We start from the raw sequence: 6,000 nt of genomic DNA on the forward strand, positions 1-6,000 counted from the left end.
TTACTCAGTGGCTAACTGTGACCACCTCATTTAAAGTCCCAGGGCGACTCTCTTTTTTTGCATATGTATATAGGGATGGAGGTGTATCACTGGTGACTGCAGACCTTTTATTTTTTGCTAATATGGCAACCTGGAGGTGATCTATGCACAGTTTGTGTACAGAAGAGCCCCAGAAATGTATTTTCCTACTTTTGTGATTGGCTTACTGATTTTTCCAGATGTCTGTACTTAAATTAGGAACATTTTAAGCATCCCCTGCAATAGGAATTTCAGTTTGCTGGGATACTCCCTGAGGGTTAAATATTTCTAAATTGATGCAGAGCCTGCAACTTTGCTTATTAAAACACTGGAAGGCACCAGGTGGTTATAATTAACCAAACCCATTCAGGAATCAGTTTTTCATGGTAATATACAAAGTTATTTCCTCCGAATAGAAAAAGGTAGGACTCTACTACAAATGTTGTTAAAATCATTTGTGTTTTTTTTTTTTCATCACAAGTGGATTTATACTTTAAATAAAAGCTCCCAACAGAAGATTTTCCTACAAAGGAGACTATAAGATTCGTACTGCTCCAGCTACTTGCACCGCTGGACACTACATTGAGGGCAGAGATCGCTCCATGAAACGTTGATGCAATTTCCGGTGTCACTGACGTCACTTCCGGTCCCGTGGAACGCACGCCAGGAACGTTTTTACACTCACAGCTCCATGTTTGAGACTTGTTTGATCCTACCTTTTGTAAGTACCCACTCCCTTTTACATTAAAACCTTTTTTAATGGTACTTCACTATCAGTTCCATTCTTTTACTTCTGGGTACCTGTTTGTCTGGCTGAGAAACTTCATAAAGGAATTCTGGACCGGATGACTTGACACCATATCCGCCATCCCAGGATTTCTTTACCAAGCTTTAAGTGACCCACCAGACTGAAAAGCTGGGGGTCGTTTCCATTTGGTATATGAGGGGGTGTTGTACACCTGAATATTTCTGAAGCACCTTATATTTCCTTCACTTTGGATTGGAGCACCTTTAGTCACTTTTTTTGGACTTTGTTTTGTTCATCATTAAGTCCTCATGCACACGGACGTTTTTACAGCTGCTTTTTTGAGCTTTTTTTGCAGCTTAAAAAGCCCTGTCTATGTTAGTCTATGGCTTCATGCCCACCTAGGCGTTTTTGAGCTGCAAGTGGCATAGGCATTTTTAAGCTGTAAAAAAAACCCAGGACCAGTGGGTTCTGAAAGACGTTTTTCAGCTGTAAAAACGCTCTAACGCTGAAAAACGCTCAAAAACGCTCAAAAACGTCATTCACCAACGTTTTTTAGCGTTTTTGATCCATTGAAAAAAAAAAAAAAATTTGAAAAAAAAAAAACGCTCAAAAACGCTAAAATACGCTATTGCAAAAACGCTGAAAAACGCTGAAAAAAGTTAAAAAAAATCACTGCAAAGATACTGGCGATTTCATAACGTTTTTTTAACAGCCTGTGTGCATGAGGGCTTATTGTATTTTTCACCCATTGTGTTTGCGAGCGCTATATTTATATTCATATGTTTTACATCAGCACTTTGTGTATAGCAGCTGCGTTTTTATTTATTATATATATTTTTTTGGATACACCATTAGCGTGAGCATATATATATTTAGTGTATATATTTTCACAATACATTTTTATAGCACTGATCACTGTATAATTATCAATAGTGTCAAAAGTGTCTGATGTGTCCGCCACAATCCCGATAAAAATCGCAGATCGCCGCCATTACTAGTACTAGTAAAAAAAAAAAAAAAATAACAAAAATGCCATAAATCAATAATCTATTTTGTAGGCGCTATAACTTTTGCACAATCCAATCAATATACGCTTATTGCAATTTTTTTTTTTTACAAAAATATGTAGAAGAATACATATCAGCCTAAAGTAAGGAAGAAATTAGTTTTTTTTTTTTTTTTTTAATTGGGATATTTATTATAGCAAAAAGTAAAAAATATTGTGGTTTGGGTTTTTTTTTTTTTTCAAAATTGTCTTTTTTTTTGTTTATAGCGCAAAAAATAAAAAATGCAGAGGTGATCAAATAGCACCAAAAGAAAACTCTATTTGTGGGGGGAAAAAATTATCAAAATTTTATTTGGGTACAACGTTGCACGACCGCGCAATTGTAATTCAAAATGTTACAGCGCTGAAAGCTGAAAATTGGCCTGGGTAGGAAGGGGGTGAAAATGCCCTGTATTGAAGTGGTTAACAACTGATGAGTCATCAGCTGTCAGTGGGCTTCCCTGCTGAGAGCTGAAATGTAAACAAAAGAACTCCAGCAATAGAAAAGTCAGAAAAAAAAAATAGCGTGGGGTCCCCCCTCAATTCATACCAGGCCCTTTGGGTCTGGTATGGATTTTAAGGGGAACCCATGCCAAAATTTTATAAAAAAACGGCGTAGGGTCCTCCCCAAAATCCACACCAGACCATTAGGTCTGATATGGATTTTGAGGGGAAACCCCACGCCAAAATTTAAACTAAAAAATGGTGTGGCACCCCCCAAAATCACCAATACCAGACCCTTATCCGAGCATGCAGTCTGGCAGGCCAGAAAGGGGGGGGGCGAGTGAGGGGGAGCGCCCCTCCTGAACCATGCTGCGCCACATGCCCTCAACATAGGGGGGTGCTTTGAGGACAAGGGCCTCTTCCCCACAACGCTGGGTGGTGGTTGTGGGGGTCTGCGGGCAGGGGGCTTAACGGAATCTGGAAGCCCCCTTTAGCAAGGGGCCCCCCAAATCCCCCCCCATGTGAATGAGTAGGGGTACATTGTACCCTTACTCTTTCACCAAAAAAAGTGTCAAAGAAAAAAAACACGCACACACCATTTTTGACAATTCCTTTATTAAAAATAAAAAAGCTTTGAATTGAATTGAATTGAAAAAGCTTTGAATGTGCCTGTCTACGACTTTATTCCCAAGATCTTTTGACAGTGCCTTGCCACCCATAGTTGATTGTTTGCTTCGGTTGCACTACCAGGCACTGAAATGCTCCAAGCAAGCTCTTTTCATTCTGAGCTAATCAAAATGACCACAGCTGATCACAGTTGAAAGTTAGATGGCTTTGTGTGCCATTGGGAAGGTGACCTGGTTGAGTTTACTGATTTTTAGGAGGGGGGTGATCCTTTTTCCAACTCAGTGATTCTGTTTTGGAATAAAAAAAAAAAAAATTCTGACATGTTGGTATTGTATCTTTCACTTGGATGTTATAAGCTGCACTGAGTAAATACAGCTGAATAAAACAAAAGCTATGTCTGTCTCAATTTCAGGCTGCAAAGCAATAAAATGTGATAATTTTAAAGGGGGTGATTCTTTTCTATACCCACTGTACAGAGGTTTCAATCCACACTGCACAGAAAAAACCCTGACACTCTGCATCTGGTGGCAGGCTACAGTGGCAAGTGAAATGTTGCATCTGGTGACAGGCTACAGTGACAAGTGACATGCTGCATCAGGTGGCAGGCTACAGGAACAAGTGATATGCTGCATCTGGTGGCAGGATACAGTGATGAACGACACGCTGCATCTGGTGGAAGGCTACAGTGGTAAATGGCAAGCTGCATCTGGTGGCAGGCTACAGTGACAAGCTGCATCTGGTGGTAGGCTACGGTGGTAAATGGCAAGTTGCATCTGGTGGCAGGCTACAGTGACAAGCTGCATCTGGTGGCAGGCTACAGTGACAAGTGACTTCCTGCATCTGGTGGCAGGCTGCAGTGACATGCTGTATTTGGTGGCATGCTACAGTGACAAGGAGTATCTGGTGGCATGATACAGTGACAAGTGACACACTGTATCCAGTGGCAGGCTACACTGACAAATGACAAGCTGCATCTGGTGGCAGGCTACAGTGACAAGCTGCATCTGGTGGCAGGCTACAATGACAAGTGACAAGCTGCATCTGGTGGCAGGCTACAGTGACACACTACATCTGGTGGCCGGCTACAGTGACAAGTGAAAAGCTGCATCTGGTGGCCGACTACAGTGACAAGCTGCATCTGGTGGCAAGCTACAGTGACACGTGACAAGCTGCATCCTGTGGCAGACTACAGTGGCAAATGACAAACTGTATTTGGTGGTAGGCTACAGTGACATGCTGCATCTGGTGGCAGGCATCATATCACTGCCCAGTTGCAGAAACACGCTCCCACTGATTCTGCATTATGACTATTTCATTATATAATAGAAATAATGTGCTTCAATCATGCTGACACCATTGTTGGAATGATTGAAGTGCTAACTCCTGTCCCCCAACCACTAGAAACACCACCCACCCCTGGTCCTTGTCAAAATGTTCTTCTATAAATCCAGTCCCTGGCGCCAAAAAGGTTGGGGACCACTGGTCAGATTTAGCATAAGCAGACAAGACAATAAGACCCCTTTCACACTGGGGCGTTTTTCAGGTGCTTTAGCGCTGGAAATAGACTCTGTTAAGCACCCAAAAACCGCCTCCCAATCATTCCAGTGTGACTTTTCACACTCGGGTGGTACGCTTGCGGGACGTTATGAAAAGTCCTGCAAGCAGCATCTTTGGGGCAGGTTGGGAGAGCTGTATTTAGTGCTCCCAAAATGCCCTGCCCCTTGGAATGAACGGGCAGCGCTTGAAAGCGCCGCAAAATGGGAGTTTTTAACCCTTTTTTTGGTGTTAAAAGTGTCCTGCTAGCGGTGCAAAAGCACTGCTTAAACAGCACTAAAGCGCTGCTATGACGAGCGGCGCTTTAGCACTAATAGCCAGCGTTTTCAGTGTGAAAGCACTCTAAACATGTGTCTTCTGTTTAGCCCTTATGTGCATAGTGGATACAACTGAACCATAAGGCTGAATAAATGTTCAGAGGTGAATAATGAGGAAACTTTTCTGCCATAGATCCGGCTGATGCCATGTTACTATATTGCTGTGCCTACTTACATAATTGGCTTTGATAAGCCTTGTATGAAGTGAAGATACTGCTTGGACCTGCAGTTTTATGAATGGATACAGTGTTTCTTTCCTGCTGTCAGTGTCAGCAAAGAAACAGTGTTTTTTTTTTTTTTTCAAAATTGTCAGTCTTTTTTCCTTTTATATAGTATAAAAAATAGTGATTAAATACCACCAAAGGACAGCTGTATTTGTCAAAAATGATATAAAATGCATTTGGGTACCATGTTGCATGACTGAGTAATTGTCAGTGAAAGTATCAAAATGCTGAAAGGGAGAGTTTAACATGCTGGCCTTAAAATTAAAGGTGAACTATTGGACAGCACAGTGGGTAAGTGGTTTGCACTTCCACCTAGCAGCACTATGGTCATCGCTTCGAATTCCAGCCACGACACTATTCGAGCTGTGCCTGCGTGGGTTTTCTCCGGGTACTCTGGCTTTCTCCCACACTCCAAAGACATGCTGGTAGGTTAATTGGCCCTGTCTAAAGCTAGGGGCCTTAGATTGTTAGCTCCTTGAGGGCAGGGACTGATGTAAAGGTACAATATATTTATGTAAAGCGCTACATAAATTGACAGCGCTATATAAGTACCTGAAATAAATAATAAACTATAGGCATTTTTTTCCCATTTTGGATAGACTAAGGAAGGTTATAACCCCTGACAATTTTTTTTCTTTCTTTCTTTTTTTTTTTGCCATCTGTGTCCCATTGGGGAGCTTTCCCTTCACTTCCTGTCCCATAGCCAAAACAGGAAGTGAGAGGAAATCCCTCCAAAGTGAGAGAATTCCTTGTTACCAGAACTAGTGTCCCCATTGGAAGATTTCCTGTCTATTCCTGTTCTGGTGACAACCCAAAATGTTGGATTTTCTTTCAATTTAAGTGATAACAATGAACAGAATAAATAGAGAGGGTGAATCTCCTCAACGGGGACACAGACAGCAATAAAAACTTCACAGACATTCTAATCCCTCTCCACTCTATCTAAAACTATAAAAAAAAAATTCCTATTTTAAGTTTAATACTGATAAAATAGACACCTGCTTAATAAAAAAAAAAAAAAAG

Source organism: Aquarana catesbeiana, linkage group LG01 (assembly GCF_042186555.1).
Source record: "Aquarana catesbeiana isolate 2022-GZ linkage group LG01, ASM4218655v1, whole genome shotgun sequence".
Lineage (NCBI taxonomy): Eukaryota > Metazoa > Chordata > Amphibia > Anura > Ranidae > Aquarana > Aquarana catesbeiana.